A 17,785-nucleotide genomic window follows, 5' to 3' on the forward strand; every position below is an offset into this window, starting at 1 on the left:
CTCTTAACTGCTGATCCATCTCTCCGGCACAGCCAAATCATTTCTTAAATTGAGGATTTCAAAGTATTGGTTTCTGATTCGATTATTTCTTCCAAATCAATTACTTTCCATTTCCCTTATAAAAAAGAACTTTCCTCTGTTATTGTTACAATGCTAAGAATCAGACATATGGCCTTGCTCAAGCCAGACAACCTCCTTCTATGATAACAATCACAAACCTGTAAACCCCTAATCCTGTAACAGCACATCCCATCCCATAGTCCTTAGGCTGTCAGACTTCCTGGACATGGGAGGGCGGCTGTAATGAATACATCTCGACTAGCCGTGCCCCTGCTCTTCAAAGTGACATATTTCTTCCCAATAATGCAAGACCTTCCTTCTCCTCTCCTGCTACCTGTAGGGGACTCACAGACCTATAGGAAGGGACCCCCGCTCTACCTTGGGGAACTTGAATTCTCCTCAGATCCCCAGTCATGTTCTCTATGTGTCTGTGACACTGAGGGCTGAACACTCATCAGAGTCCACACTAAGCTGCTGCACGCTTGTGTGTCTGTAGCATTGACATTTCTTTTAAGAAATCCCTTTCCCCAAAAAGACAAACGAACGTATCTCCTCCTTGGGCCTCTTCCAGCCTTTCATTCTTGACTTGGAAATTGTAGGCCACACGTGCATGTGGGCGTGTTTACACGCTCCTCTGTGCTGGTGGTTTGTTTCATCGTGGTACGGCCTGCAACTCAGGACCTCCTGATGTAAGCAACCCTATGTCTCTGAGCTACATCCTCAGCCTAAAGCTCCTTAACTAATTCCTTATCTCGGCAAAGGGTGCCACGGTGCCAGAAGTGACTTAGTAACCCTGCACGTGGAAGCATGTTGGCTTCTAGTGGATGATGAAAGGTGGGGATCCCCCCACTGCTTAAGAGTAAGCGGATATACTTCCCATGTGCTGATGGGTGTGAATGCCAGTCCTTCTCTGACCCTGTGGTAATGTGGTAACTGTTACTTTATTCATGAACTAGTCATCTAGCACCAGTGGTCTGCGGGGCACCACGCTGGGCATGAACAGGGGAATAAGAACTGTCTGTGCCTTAGAGAGCTTGATGCCATGTTGACAGATGTTCAGAGAGATAAAGCGTTGTTGGTTAAGGTGTTACAGACCGCGATGGGAGTCTGGAGGGCACTAGATTTTGAGGGACTGAGAGGAAGAAAGAAGAGGAAATGTGTTTTTCTTACCAATTCTTGTACCCCTAGAGCTCTGGTGAGCCTAGGTTTGAGCAGCTGGTGGGTGGCTGGTGATGCCCCAGGGTACCCCTGCCCCAGCCTTTCCCTGATCTTGATATTCAAGAAGCTAGCACAGGGCTAGGGGAGGGGCTCTATCAGATAAACCTTGGCCACTCAGGTTTCTCCTAACTGCCAGGGCTTGTGCCACTTGAGATGTCTGGGCACTCCCTGCTGAGGCACCTTAGGGAGCCTGTGTAGGGGCTGGATGGGAGCCAGGGCCAGATCAGGGTGGCCCCAGTCACCTTCCTTGACTCAGCCTGGTCCCACCCTTTCCAAATGAATCAGAACCTCCTGGAGGTGGGGCCCAGGAACCTAGCCATTGACTGCTTCCTCAAGGCTCCAAAACCAGGCCCAATTTGGAAAGCCCTGAAGATCGTCTCTCCCCACCTTCCATTCTGGAGTGGAGACGAGAGGCCTAGAGCTACTTCCCGACACGGCAGTATGGGAGTGGGATCCTTCCACGGCTCGTTCACCAAACGGGTGATCTTCCATTTTGGGACATTGGTCTGTGTTTTTAGATGGGGTTTCATGTAACCCGGCCTTGAGTTCTGTGTAACTGAAGGTAACCTTAAACTTCTGATTCTGTTGCCTCCCAAGGGCTAGGATTTACAGTCATGTCCTACCATGCCTCGTCTCATACACTTAAAATAACTCTAGGCTCCATGTCATGCCTAATACACAATGAGTCTGTGTAAATAGGGCTGTGGAGATGGCTCAGTGGTGTATGCCATCAAGCCTGACCATCCTAGCCTGGTGCTCAGGACCTACAGGGTAGGAGAGAGCTGACTCCCGAAAATTGTTCTCTAACTTCCTCAAGAGTGCCATGGCGTGTGCAAATGCCCCCAGATAAATACGTGTAATTTTTAGAAGAGGGAGTGGCTGGGGCGGTGGCTCATGGGTGAAGAGCAGTTGCTACTTTTTTTTTTTTCTTTTTTTCTTTCTTTTTTTTTTTTTTTTTTTTTTGGAGCTGGGGACCAACCCAGGGCTTTGCGCTTGCTGGGCAAGTGCTCTACCGCTGAGCTAAATCCCCAACCCCACTAGTTGCTACTTTTACAGAGGACTTGGATTATGTTCCCAGCACTCACGCCATGGCTCCCTCCCCAAGTTCCAGGGATCTGACACTCTCTCCTGGCCTCTGCAGGCACCAGGCATGTATCTGGTACACATACAAGCAAGCAAGCACTCACACACATAAACTTTTTTTAAAGATAATTCTTTAAGTAATGATCAGGAAGAAACTATGTAGGTATTCAATACAGAAGCAATTCCCTACCCCTGAAAATTCCCCAGTGGGAATTTGTTAAGTCTGCAGATAATGGACCCACACAGATATACCACTCAAGCTCCTCACCTTTGAGCAGCTCTAATGATGAAATCTATTTAACTCCGGCCTCGCTCTGTGGCACCATTCATTTCCTGGGATAGAAACACATTTTCCTTGGCTTGATTCAGCCAAGAAAGCCATAGAGTGAAATGCCGGCCTTTCATAGCTACTCAGTGTTTGCTACGACTCCTTGGAGTATGGGGGAACCATAGAGAGCTGTGAAGGGGCATGAGACATGCCCAGCCCCAGTTGTACGAAGTGATGGGTGAACTACTGACCGTGTGTCTGTCTGCCGCAGGAACCTGCACAGATCACACAGACAGGCTGTTGTGACAATCTGGTCTCAGAGTGGAGCCACCGATGGGCAGAGGAGCTCAGCATGGGGATGGGCAGAAAGAGATTAACATTTGCTGTGCAGCTAGCATACTTTTCACATCGTGCAGCAAAATTGAGACTAAGTGGTCAGGTATAGTCTGTGGTGCAAACATTCAAAGATTAGCCATTTCTAGGCTGGGTGTGGTTGTGTGGCTCAATGGTAGCGTGCTTACCTAGCATGCACCATCCCCGAATCCCACATCCAGTACTGAGAGAAAGATTTACCACTGTTACGATGCTCTAGACAGGATGTAGCACAGGCATCAGAGGCTTGCAGGGCACTGATGTGATTGATCCCCCGGCACTGGTGAGCCTGCCAGGTGTCTAATGCCTGCAGTCCTTGCACTCAGGAAACGAAGGTGGAGTTCAAGGTCAGCTTCATCGACACAGTATTTTGGAGGACAGCCTGGGCTACGTGGGACCAAAACTCCAAAGTAAAACAGAACTGACTTTGTGACAATGTTGGATCTTCCTAAACTCTGGGCATCGGTCTCTCCATCGATTGGACTCTCTGATTTCCTTAACCAGAGTTATAGTGTGCCTTATATAAATAGTACACACACATAGTCTGTTTCCTAGAACCCAGCAGAAGACTCCCAGATCTCCAGATCTCCGGTCTTTTCTTTCTTCTCTTCCTATCTTCTTTTCCCTGAGGGGAATTTTTAAAGCCAACTTTTAAACCACTGTAGACAAGCAACACTGGAAACATTAGGCAGGATCGTAAATGGGGGATAAAAAACGCCACGGTAATGTTCACACCGTTTTTATCGCTCATGTTTCCTTCCTGTGCGTGTCCAGCACAAGCCATGGTTTTGCTGAGAACCCAGGCGCTGGTCTAATTTTGTACTGTGTCTCTTTCCGTTCTCATTTTTCACGAGCCGTCCCTCCCACTGAGCACCACAGTCCTCATCTTTCTCTTAATTGTTGAACAGTGCTTCAGTGAGTGGATTGTCTAATAATCATCGCCCTAATGTGAGTTGCTCATGTGGCCAGTCATGACGAGTAATGCCGTGACGTGTGTTTTTATGGCTGTCTGTGCTTCCTTCATGTGGAGTGTCTCCTCAGGTCGGTGCCACAGAAGGAGATAGCGGGGTTAAAGGGCATAAATGCTTTAACGACCATTGGTATGAATCACTATATTGTTTTCCAAAAAAAAAAAAAAAAAAACCCTTCTGCTAAAAAAAACCCCACACATCTCTTTTTCAACCACATAAAAGAAAAAAAAAATTGTACTACAGAAATTTCCACAACATCCGGACAGCAATCGTTTCAGACAGCTCGTGATGCATACATATAGATGTAGATGGAGAGATAAAAATAATTTCTTCACAAAAGGGATCATATTTCTATGCCAGTTTTGCACCCTGGTGTTTTTCTTTTCTTTTTTAAAACTCAACCTGTTCTGGGGGTTTCTCACTGGTTCTTTGCCTAGGTGCGTCTGGGTGCTGGAATGGCGGAGTGGGGTCGTTGCTGTAAGCCTGAAGCTGTACCGAGGCGTTTTATCTGAGTTCAGTCTGTTGAGGTGCAACAAGACCCAGTGAGAGACTGTGCCTCTTTCACAGAGTCACAGACTCTAAGAAACTGCCCAAGGTCACACGGCTAACCGGTGGTGGGGACTGCCGCTCCAGCCAGATTCCTTGTAGCCCTAAACAGATGCTCAGACTGAGTAGTGCAAGAACATATTTTAAGATGTTTGGTTCTTTTTAATTAGCTCTTTTATTGTGTCTTTTTTCTTTTTAAGTGAGAATCCTTTACTGGCCTTGCTTCTGAGTGCCTACAAGAGCCAGGACGGGAGGAGGAGGAGGAGAGCCAGGGAGGGGTGGTTTCCACAGCATCGACTTACACGAAGAACTGAACAGACAAGCACCAGGTCATCGTCGAGCTTCGGTGACAGCCTAGGACAAGGAAGGACAGATGGCGGGGAGTAGGGCATCATTAAAAAATGCATCCACCCCGAGCTGGGGGTCTTGGGGGGAAAAGGTCAGCTCCAAACCAAGAGGAATTGGAAGACAATTGGAAGGTGGACTCGACAGCAACTGGGATGAAAGGATCGCCCCCAAATCCCCTGTAGGATCCCCGTCCCCAGCCTCTCTGATTTGGTGGAAGGGGGCAGGTCTGGGGCTACCAATACTCAGACAGGGGCGGAGGCAATGCACAGGGGCGGATTCATGCTTGAGCCTTGTGTGTTGTTGTTGACTGCTACCTTTATCACCGCTTCCTCCTCCTCCTCCTCTTCCTCCTCTCTCTTCCTCCTCTCCTCCTCTTCCTCCTCCTCTCCCTCCTCCTCCTCTCCTCCTCCTCCTCCTCTTCCTCCTCCTCTTCCTCCTCCTCTTCCTCCTCCTCTTCCTTCTCCTCCTCTTCATTTTTCTTTATGTTTCTTTTCAATTATGTACATGTGTACATGTACATGTGTACGTGTATATGTGTACTGTATATGTGTACGTGTATGTGTGTACGTGTATATGAGTATGTACTCCTGATGCCCTTGGAGGACAGAAGCCTTAGATCTCCGGAGCTGGAGTTACAGGTAGCTGTGAGCCACCTGTTATGCGAGCTGGGAACCGAACTTGGGTCCTCAGCAAGAACAGCGTTTGCTCTTAACCGCCCGCCTCTGAAGCCTCCCGTCAGTTCCTTTTTGACGGTGTCCTTTTTGGCCTTAAGGAGTGCATCCTCAGGGAGTCCGAAAGGTGAACACCAAGTCCTCTTCCTTGTCCTTAATCTTGAAGGTTGCGTCGTGGAGAGCATGGCGGCAGACTGGTCTGCATCTTGACAAAGGTGTTTGGGGGTTATCCACAGTCTACCTTGTGCTGTCTGTTGAGTCTCCAGGCCATCCTACAGGACGGTGCTCTTGTTCCGCCTCAGTAAGAACACTTCTCTCTTACGTCTCTTCACTCTCCTCTGCTACTGAGGGCTTGTCCCTCATTGCCTCACTGAACACCTCGACGACACACATCGGAGACAGCCGCGTGAGTGGCTGTGTTTCTGGAAGTGAAAGAAAGGCGAAGAGAACGACAGAAGACCTGGGCCTTGGCAGCGGCTACTGGGATTGGATGTTTGGGGCTGTTGGTTTTGAGACAGGGTCTCATGCATTGGTTGTTGGTCTCGTGTATCCGGGTGTAGCATCCAACTAGCTGTGTGGCTGAGGATGGTCTTGGGTTTCTGATTCTTCTGTTCCCACCTCCCCAGTGCTGGGGTTATAGGCGTGGCCACCGTGCCTGATTTATGTGGTGCTACAGATCATCGGAACCCCAAGGCTGTGTATGCGCTAGACAAGCACACCATCTACTCAACTCCACCCTCAGCCCTAAGCTGTGCTTTCTTGATGAAGCTGGGCAGACAATGGCAGGCAGATAGATAATTGCAATTATATTAACTCTGCCTTGCTTGTCGGAAGTAGCGCTTCCAATATGCGACCAATATTGTGTTTGTTTGTTTAGAGGCAGAGCCTCACTGTGTTGCTTAGGCTGACATTAAACTCAAAATCCTCCCGCTTCTGCCTCCCATGAGCTGGAATTTATAGTCCTGCTCGTCTTGCTCAATGCCACCTTTTTATTCCTCATGCATTTTTACTCTTTTGGAAGGGAGTTTTCTAGAAATTTCAGCTATATTTATATAGTCAAGTCCATCTGTTGTTTCCTTGTGACTTTTTCTGCTAGGCTCAGGCCCATATGTCCACTCCAGCTCCCGCGGTATAGCAGTGTATAAGTGTCTCTGTCCTCCCAGGAAAGGCTACCGCTGATGGGTAGGTTCCCCTTGGGTCTGAATTCCCTTCTGTCTCCCACCTTTTTGACTGGGGAGGACTCTGTACTCTCTGCATTCTGGGTTTCCTAGCTGGTGAAGGCGTTTGACCAGCTTCACCACCCCCAACCCCCCAACCCCGTTCTCCAATTTGTCTATGCACATGGCGTGCACATAAGATGCACTTTCCTGCTGCTCCATCAGACCGCAAGACTCCAGCTCTCCAAATCTAGGAACATGGTTCTCTGCCGCTTCCCCACCCCACCCCACCCCTGAGAGCTCTGCTTAGACCTGATTCAGGGTCACAGGAAGCCAAGATCTTCAGTGGCTCCCAGAACCAGGCTAGTAGTAGTGAGGTCCATCAGCAGCCATGACTCCTGGGCTCCAGGAGCTTCTACCCTGTATCTTCTTGGTCAAAGCCAAGCACTCCAAATGGAGCAGCACTCCAGATCACTGCCTCCTTGGCAGTCCTGGCGGCGGGCACAGCCACACTCCTGGGAGGAGGCCAGTTACTTAGCAGCTGGGTCCTCTCAGTGAAGCTACTCATCTCGTCAGTCTGGATGTGCTCACCGCTGAAAGCAGGGATAGGGCCTTCCCACAAAGCTGTTGTGAGGATGACAATGATGGATGCGTGGGCCCAAAGAGCACAGAGCTGTTCCTTGTGTCAGCAGGCACGGCTCACGTGCGGAGGACATCGCTGTCAGTGCTTTCCTTGTTGGTACAGCTGTAAGGGAGAAAAGGGTTTACCTCTGCTGCCCTGAGGTTTGTGGGCTGGGGCTGGGAATTAAACTGCCATACGGTGGATTATTAGAAGGAATGCAAAGGAATCGCAGCTGAGTGTAGCGCAGGAGAATGCATAAGGACCTGGAGGCCGGAAGACACAGCATTGAACTGGACAAACAAAAGTAAATCAGGAAAATGTCCCAAGGCAAAGGGGCATGGGTTGGAAGGATGAGCTGGGTGGGGTTAGGACGGCGAGCTGGAGGAGGTTTGTACAAGTTTCCTTGGGCCTCACAGTCCCATCCTAGACAGTGAGAATGGCGCTGCCCTTCTGGAACAAAGGGGACATTTTTCAAATAAGATTATCCTTTAAAGATAAGGTCTCATTATATAGCCTTGAGTGGCCTTGAAGGTTCCATCCCCCTGCCTCAGTCTCTAGAGTTGGGATTGCAGGTCTGTGTCTCTATACCTGGCTCACACAGGACTCCCATGTGCTGAGGCCGAGCCTCAGGACGCATGCGTGCAAGCTAGACAAACATTCTACCACTGAGCGACCTCCCCTAAGCCCTCACCTGCGACTTTTAAGAACAGGGAAGGTCAAAGTGCTCTTCTTGCACCTGCTGTTTCTCAAAGGCCTTTAGATTAAAATAGTCAAGATGCCAGAGCAGTAGATTTGGGGCAGCATGGTAATAACTTATTCACTGTACAGTGAGCGTGCTAGTCCTCGGGAATGCGGCCCTACTGCTGGGATTCCTGACGTCTGACAACACACAGTTCTGACAACACGCGGTTCCCTGTCGCCAGGGAGCCCAGGGCTCCTGGAAAATTTTTCTTCCTGGCTCGGTGGAGAACTTGTTGTCTCCTGGGTAGCTAAGAGGGCGTGTGCTACCAGGTGACCTGCAGGCCTAGGGCACCCGCCTGTGTGACTGACTCCTCATGTGCAAACTCCTTCCCTTCCCCCAACAGGTCTGACAGAAATGGCCCGATTTTTCAAGTGGCAGATCTAGCCAGTCAGGAACCACCCCCATCTGCCTCCCAGACCCCTGATACCTAAGGTGCCCTAGGACATACCTTTCCTTTACCCAAACCTCTGCATTTTCTCTGTTCTGGTTCCCTTCTGAGACTTCAGGTCATTCTAACTCAGCCTGGGGCTGCCCTCAAACCTGACCAACTTACACATAGGCCTCAAGTGCTTTGCTGAACTTTCTTGTAATTGAGACCCCAGGGAGAAGCCAGAATCCTGAGGCTTGGCAGCACTGAGGTGGGTGTGGTCTCAGCTTTTGGTCATTAAGGAAGTCACCATGGAAACTCCCCCTTTTCCAGCCTCCTTCAGATTAATAATAATGTACAGTAGGGACCGGAGAGATGGCTGTGTCAAGAGTACGTACTGCTCTTCCAGAGGGCCTGAGTTCTTCTGTTCCCAGCATCCACATCAGGTAACTCACAACTGCCTGTAAGTCCAGCTCCAGGGAAATCTGACACACTCTCCTGGACTCTATAGGTACCTGCACTCACATGCACACGCCCCACTCCAAAACATCATTTAAGACAAATAAAAAGGAGGTGACCAAGATAGGTAGGAGTTTGAGGCAGCTTAGACTACATGGAGAATACCAGGACAGTCAGGGCAGCACAGGGAAACCTTGTCCTGAAAACAAAAACAGAAGCAAGGGTTGTGGCTATAGCTTAGAACACAGCCATGTATGGAAACACAGAATAAATGCTCGAGGGAACATGAGGAAACCAGACCTGACACATGCTACTGGACAAGGCACCATGGAGTGGCTGCCATGGGGAGCAGTCTTGCAGGTCCTTGGAGAGTTAAGTGTAAGGCTAGGGATGTGGCTCAGTTCACAGAATACAAACCTATTATGCCTGGAGCCCTGGGTTCAAACTCCGGCACCTGTAATCCAAACTCTGGGGAGGTGCAGACAGAAGGAGCAGACGTTCAAGGTCATTTATAGCCACATAATGAGTTCAAGGCCAGCCTATGCTACGTTTGAGAACTTATCTCAAAATGAATGAATGAATGAATGAATGAATGAATGAATGAGAGAGTGAAGTCAAACTTATAGTTACCATACAAACTAGCAATTTTATTTCTGGTTGTATACCCAAGAGGAAGAAAACATAGGTTCACACAATGGCTTGTGTACAAATGTTCACAGCAGTATTAATAGCCACGCTCATCAACAGATGACTGGGTAAATAATAAAATGTAGTGTATTCATACAATGGAATACCGTTCAACAGTAAAGAGAGATTTAAAAGGGAGGAAGAGAGGATGAGTCAGCCAGGAGAAGCACTTGCCACCAAGCCTGATAACCCGAGTTCAAACCTCGGTAGAAGAGAAAACTAGCTCCTGCAAGTTGTCCTTTCACCTCCTCATGTGGCTGTGGAGTGTATACACACACACACAAACACACACACACACACCCACATACACACAAACACACATACACACAATACACACACAAACACACACACACAACACACACACACACATACACACAAACACACATACACACATACACACACACACAAACACACACACACACACACACACACACAAACACATACACACAAACACACATACACACACATACACACACACACACATACACACATACACACACAAACACACAAACACACATACACACACACACACACACACACACATACACACACACACACACACACACATACACACACACACACACACACACACACACATACACACATACACACTCACATACACACACATACACACACACAAACACACACACACACACATGCACACACACACACACTCTCACCCTAAATGCAATTTAAAAATAGAAACATGAGGTACATACTTTGGGGAAGGACCTTGAGCACATCACAAATACATAAAAGGTTACACATTGTGCAATTTCATACATGTCCAGAATAGCCATATTTGCAGAGCCAAAAAGCGTGGTGGCAGGAATAGGGAATGACTAACAGGTATAAGGTTTCTTCTAAGGTGATGGGAATGTTCTAGGATTGGACAGTGGTAAGGATTGTACAGCCTTGTGAATGAACTTAAAAAACACCAAACCATACATTAAAAATGATGCGTTCTATGTCATATAAAAGGTAAACATCAATCTGACAGGGTATGGCCCTGAGATATTATTTTATCATTTTTAAACGTACTTATATGTTTTATGTGTATGGGTGTTTTGCCTGCATATATGTCTATGCTGCAGGTGCACCTGATGCCCTTGGAAGCCAGAAGAGGGTGTCAGATTCCCTGGAACTGGATAAAGATGGTGTAAGTTGCCATGTTGGTGCTGGGAATTGAACCTGGGTCCTTTGGAAGAGCAGCCAGTGCTCTTAACCACTGAGCCATCTCTCCAGCCCCTTATTATTTTTTTAAAGATCTATTCACTTTTGATTTTTATGTGCATGTGTGAGCCTGCATGAGCTGTGTGCTGTGTGTGTGCAGGAGCAGAGGAAGCCAGGGGGAGGACTCCGATCCCCTGGAAGTGAAGTTACAGGCTGTTGTGAGCTGTCACGAGGTTGCTGGGCACCAGGTCCTCTGTAACACCAGTCTGTGCTCTTAAATGCTGAGCCATCTCTCCAAGCCTTAGATTATTTTATCTTATTTATCTGGAGACAGGGGCCATGTGGCCCAAGCTGGCCTCAAACTGGTTATGTAGTTAAGAATGACCGTGAAATCCTGATTCTTCTGTCGACACCTTCCAGATTCAGAGCTCACAGGCCCAGTTTCTTATGATAGTTCTTTTTTTTTTTTTTTTTTTTGGTTCTTTTTTTTTTTTGTCCGCTGGGGACCTAACCCAGGGCCTTGCGGTCTGGAGTGGTTACCAAATTGTCCCCAAAGCCCCCTTATGATAGTTCCCGTTACTCCATAGGAAGAACCTATTGTGCCTCACCTAACAACCAGAGGTCAGAGGTCTGGAGTGGTTAACGCAAATTGTCGACAAAGTCGTGTTCCTCCCAGGGGCTCTAGGAAGAACCTATTGTAGCCTATTTCAACCTCAATCTGTGGCTTTTTCTGGCTCTGGGCCGTGACAGTGTTCTGGCCTCGCCCTAGGACCCTCTCTGACCCTGGCTCTTCTCCCACCCTCTTTAGTGAGTTTCTGCTTAAAGGGGTCAATGGATAATCTGAGATAATCTTCAGATCTCAAGATTCTTAATCATATCCGACAAGTCCCTTTGACCATATAAGGGACACATTTCACAGTTTCCTGTAATTACAACCGGCACATCTCTGGGACGTCTACCAAGCTGCTTAAAAGAGAAGTTATCTAGTGGATTTGAGTGTTCTGGGCCTTCACTGTAATCCCTTTCATCTGCCCAGGCTTTAGATCCTTCTGTATGACACTTTTTTTCCTCCTTGAATTGATCCTGGAAAATCGATGTAGAAAGTACTGAGCCCACACGGTAAGAGATAGTGTAGCACTCAGAAGAGGCACTGAGTCAGGCGCACAGACAGGAAGAGACTCGCGTCTAACGCTTTTATTGTTTTGATTTTTTATTAATATTTACTTATTTATTTTGAAACAGGGTCTCACTATGTAGGTCAGGCCGGCCTGGAACTCACAGAGATCCACCTGCCTCTACCTTCCAGGTTACTGGGATTACAGGTGGATGGCTCTATGCCTGGCTAATTTTTTTTTTTAATTTCTGAAAAATACATTTTATAAATTACATTTAGTGTGTGTGTGTATGTGTGTGTGTGGGTATATATGAGTGTGTATGAGTGTGTGTGTGGTGTGTATATGTGTATGTGTGTGTATGAGTGTATGTGTGTGTATGTGTGTATATGTGTGTGTATGAGTGTATGTGTGTGTGGTGTGAATGAGTATATATGTGTATGCGTGTGTATATTGCGTGCATGCATGCGTGTATGTATGTGTGTGTGAGTGTGTATGAGTGTGTGTGTGTGGTGTGTGTATGTGTGCGTGTGTAGTGTGTGTGTGTGTGTGTGTGTATGAGTGTGTGTGAGTGTGTGTATGTGTGTGAGTGTGTGTGTGTGGTATGAATGAGTGTATATGTGTATGTGTGTATGTATGTGTGTGTGCACGCATGCGTGTGTGTGTGTGTGCATGGGTGTGTGTGTATGTGTGTGGTGTGAATGAGTGTATATGTGTATGTGTGGTATGTGTGTACATGCATGCATGTGTGTGTGTGTGTCGTGACTTTACCCACTAAGCCATCTCAGGTTTTTTATTTATTTACTCTTGAGACAGGGTCTCATGTAGCCCAGGCCAGTCGCAAGCTCAGTACATAGCAGAGAATGACGACACTGAGATTACAGGCACACCAGCTTTACAGGGCGTTGGGAGTGGAGCCAGGACTTCATGCGTTCTGGGCAAGCATTCCACCAACCCCCAGCCCCAAATTAATGATGCCTCTTTTTATTTTCCTTTCAGTACTGGAGATAGAACTTAGAGCCTAGTGCATGCTACGCAAACACTCTAACCTAGAAGGATTTCAGAGATTTTCATTCAGTTCCTCCTCCCACAGTAAACCCAGCCTTTCACTTCCAGAAAAATGTGCTCCTGGTACATCCAGGAGTCTCTTCAGGTACCTGATAACCTAGAGGATAGAGCCCCCAAGAGGAGCCTGCTCCCACAGCCTGGATGTGTCCTCAGCACACAGTCCTGTGACTAGAACCGGAGGGTGGGAGGTGGGACAGAAAGGCTGTTTTTTGGTGTTTTTTTGTTTGTTTGTTTTTTGTGGATACCCTTGGCACAGAGCCCCAGAACTTGGTGTCCACTCGTCTGGGCCATGTCCTCCACAGCAGCCAAGGCTGGAGTTCTGTTTGCCTAGAGCACTCTTGTTCTTAGAAACGTCTTAGTAAGAATCTCCCATAATCACTCCAGTGTGACTTATAAAGGTTTCGCCTTGGGCACTAGTGCTCTGGAGGAGAGAGCTCTCCCAGTTCCACAGATGCTGGGGTTGGGGGGGAGCTACCACAGAGCATGGCGATGTCTCTCTGAGCCCCTCTCCCCCTGCCCTACCCATCACCGTAGTCTTTGTGTGCCATCCCATCCCAAGAACAGGGTACACTGGATTGCAAAGCAAAGCATCCTCCTCATGGAAGAAGATGGAATCTAAGTGATAAGAGTTCAGAACTGGGCTGTGAGGGTGGGATAGAAGGTGACAGCAGCCTTGTGGGAGACAATGTCCCCGCCCTGGATATGGCAGCCCAGGTCAGGGCAAAGCAACACACAAGCACAGGCTTTGCTCCAGATTGTCCGGGAGCCTCATGTTTACTCTTGGTGGCCCCTGAAAAGAATTGAGGAGGAATCCCGGTGTGGTGGCACTCATCTGTAGTCCTAGTCCTGAAGAAGCTAAGCCAGAGACGTGAGGTTTGAGACTAGCCTGGGCTACAAGGGAAGTTCCAAATCATCCCGGAGCCACATAGTAAGACCCTGACTCAAGGAATTGAAAAGAAAGGTGGGGAGGAAGAGTTTGAGGCTAGGGGAATTGGTCTGCGTGTTGCCTCTGACGACAGAGTGAGTCTACTCTGGAAACCGTATCCAGCTCGCTTCAGGGCTGAGAATAACGTAAGGTGTCACTGAGCATCAGCGAAGCAAGGGTACGGTAAGGAGACAGTGGCCTGATGTCAACTTTAATAAGGGTGGCAACCAGATGGGAGGCCAGCTGCGGAGAACAAATGAGCTTTGTGTGTGGGCGGCCAGATGTAGGGAGGCGTGGGCATAACCAGGCAGTGGGGCCAATGTCTTTAGAGGCGCAAAAGAAGTGGGAAGCCAGAGGGCGAGCCATCTGTGAAAGGCTTGAGGTCACGTGACCCTGTCTCCAGCTTCGGGAGGCGACTGTCCCCTGAGAAATTAATGACACAGTTGGGTGGGCTTTTATCCAGGGAGGCTGTTTAACCTCTGGAAAGGGTAGCTGACAAAATACTTTACGCTTTGCCGGGCGAAGCGGGCCCTTACATCACAGCTTCTGTAAGCAGCCCAGCCGCCAGCTGCTCTTCCCTGGGCTGGAGGGCACTGCTCAGGGTTGGCGCCTGGGAGGAGACTGAAGAAGCCTCACTGGCTAAATGATGCCCTGTGCCTTTAACCGGCACCTCCTCCCCTCCTTCTTCTGGTACCTGTTGTGTCATTGTCTGGAGTGCCTGCCGCCAATCCTGTCTACTGCCCTCCTACCTGGGTGGCCCACCTCAAACTCTGTGTCCTCTAATGCTCAGTCGCTCTCCTCCTGCAGGTCTCAAGATGTCTGCCGCACTTCCCAGCATGTACATTCTGTTTTTAGGACACCCAGTTCTAGCTCCAAGGCACACTGACCTTGTCCTACCCCCACCCAAGGGTACGTGAATGAGCTTCAGAGAAACCCTGTGGTTGAATGGGAAATAATGTGTGAAATTAAATATGGGGGCTAATGGGATGACTCAGAGGGGTGAAAGCCATTGTCACAGACCTGCAAGTTGTCCTCTGAACCTCCACACACGTGCTGTGGTACACTTGCCCACATACAAACATACACACAGGAAATAAATGAGCTGGGCGGTGTTGGCACATTGCTTTAATCCCAGCACACAGGAGGCTTCACAGCAGGATCTCTGAGTTGGAGCCCAGCCTGGTCTACAGAGCGAGTTCCAGAACAGCCAGGACTATACAGTGAAACCCTGTCTTGAGTATGAATCAATCAATAAACGGGATAAAATGTTAAAAATAAAGCTGGACGGTGTTGGTGAACACCTTTAATCCCAGCACTCAGGAGGCAGAGGCAGGTGGATCTCTGTTAGTTTGAGGCTAGCCTGGGGTACAGAGTGAGTTCCAGGACAGCCAAGGCTACACAGTGAAACCCTGTCTTGAAAAACCAAACCGAACCAAAACTTAAAAATAAACAAAAAAACGTTCAAGTGAATGAGTTAAACAAACAAGCAAAAAAAAAAAAAAAAAAAAAAAACCAACAACAACAAAATGGTTCCTAATGCTCTTTTGCTATACTCATGGATAGGTACTTAGTCCCACTGTCATCAGGGAGGCTTCCTCTGGAGGCTGACGAGCCTGAGTGCAGAGACACCCAGGCAAACGTTATGTGGAGAGAGAGCCTGGTTGGAGGTCTCCATCAGGTCTCTTCCATCAGAGCTCAGGGAAAACCTGGGACAGAGGGAGAGAAGGAATTGTGGGAGTTGAGCCCGGGGAAGCATGACCCTCAGAATTATCTAAGCAGGGCTAGTGGGGCCTCACAGAGACTGGAGTGGGTCTGTGCTAGGTTCTCTGCATATGTTATATTTGTTGGCTTGGGTTTGGTTTTTTTTTCGGTGGGGGGGGGAACTCTTGACAGTGGGAGCGTCTCTGACTCCTTTGCTTGCTCTTGGGACCCCTTTCCTCTTACTGGGTTGCCTCACCCAGCCTTGGTGTCTGGTATTATTGTTTCTTCTTGTGCCATGTTTGGTTGATGTCCCTGGATGGTCTGAGGAGGAGAGAGAGGGGAGAAGTTGATCTGGTGGAAAGGGGGGTGGGAGGGACTGGGAGGGATGGAGGGAGGGGACGCTATACAGTTGGAATGTATGGTAGGAGGGATGAATAATAAAAAAAAAAAAACAAGAAAAGATAATCTACGAAGCAAGTTCAGAATCAACCAAATAAACTTAAAAACTTTAATCTAAATAAATAAATATGCAGATGAATGCGTAATCAAAATGTGGTATCTGATGGAACTTTGTTCAGACATGAAAAGGAAGGAACCATTTATTAGTCAAAACCAAATCAAAGAGCCTGTGGTTTACACACAATATCCAGAATAGGCCAACCATATTGTCAGTGTGTAGTTGCTAGGGTCTGGAAGAGAAGGGAATGGGTGGCGGGTACATGCTTTCTTCTGGAGAGTGAGACTATTTTGGAACCAGATGTAGTGGTGGTCACTAAATGCAGCCAAGCTATGCAGGTTAAAGTGGCAAACTGTAATGTCACCCCTGTTCAGTCACATTAAAGAAAATCAAATGCACATTGCACATGCAGAGTTTTAACTTTGACCAGATTCTCAGAAAGTTAAGAAGTTCTGGTCTGGTCCAACACTTTCCTGAGGCACAGAGACAGGAAGACCCAGAGGGGAGGGCGAACCCTTGGGCTGCTGGCTGAGCCAGCCAAGTTGCCTACCTGCTTGACCAAGCACCCTGCCTTCCCTTGTCCTTGATCCCACTGAGGTGTCCCAACTAGGCTACCCACACGTTGGGTCACTCCACAAACTTTAAAGGCCTTCTGGAAGCTAGGTGAAGATTGGAGTTACAGGAATGTTTGTCTTTCCCTTGTGGACTCCTAAGCATCAAGAGAGCAGGAGGAGGCATTTCTTACCTTTCCCCATTTTACATAAGAGCTCCTGAAGTAATGGTGTATTCCTTGGGAGTGAATGGTCCCATCTCTCTTGAAGAGCTTGTTATTCACTCGGAAGGAGAGGACTCAGCTGGTTGTGTCTGAGGAATGTTCTTCATCCAAAGTACATTCTGGGTTGGCCTAGACTGTTAGATCCATAAGAATTTGAGGTGCTCTTAGCTGACATGTTCATATTTTTGAAAGTTATTCTTTTTAAGATAGGTAGGGTTACACTATGTTACCTAGGCTGGAACTCACTGTATAGCCTAGGGTGGCCTCAAATTCAATACTCTTTTGCATCTTGCTTGACGGTGTTATTCCACACATGCAGCCCTGCTAAAGTTTGTCTTTAACTGAGGAGTAATAATTGTGTATATTTATAGGGTACAACGTGATGTTTTGACACCCTCCCCTTTAATCCTTCATTAGCTTTACAGAAAAGCGTTATGAGTACCCCCCACCACTAAGACCCATTCTCAGAAATGCCTGTTGGTTCCTGTCCACTCTGGTTCTTACAGATTAACTGCACAATAAAGATAGTTAGGAGTGCACAAATCCTCCCTTCTACATCACTCCCTAGTCCCAAGTTATGAGAAAAAGACACACACGGAAGAGTGTTTGCCAGAAATGCTGACCAGAGCAAAAACCATGTACCAGTCACTTTAACCAACCCAGACACTTCCGTTGTTTTTGGCTCCTTTTCTTTCTTTTCCTCTTTGTTTTTGACAGGATTTTCTGTAGCCCAGGCTGGTCTAAAATCCACTGTGTAGCTGAGGATGACCTTGAACTGATCCTTCTGCGTTTACCTCCCAAGTGGGGGAGGTTCTGTCTTCTTTAGATCCACACTAGTCTACAGTTCTCACCGCCTGAGCATGAGATAAGATGTAGAACACACCACATTCCAGAAGGGCTATCTTTAAAAAAAAAAAAAAAACCCAAAACACAAACATTGCACAATTGAATTGACCACCTTCCTGGTACCTACATGCATGCCTTCCCTTGAAAAACCATGTGG

The sequence above is a fragment of the Rattus rattus genome, chromosome 9 (assembly GCF_011064425.1).
Source record: "Rattus rattus isolate New Zealand chromosome 9, Rrattus_CSIRO_v1, whole genome shotgun sequence".
NCBI lineage: Eukaryota > Metazoa > Chordata > Mammalia > Rodentia > Muridae > Rattus > Rattus rattus.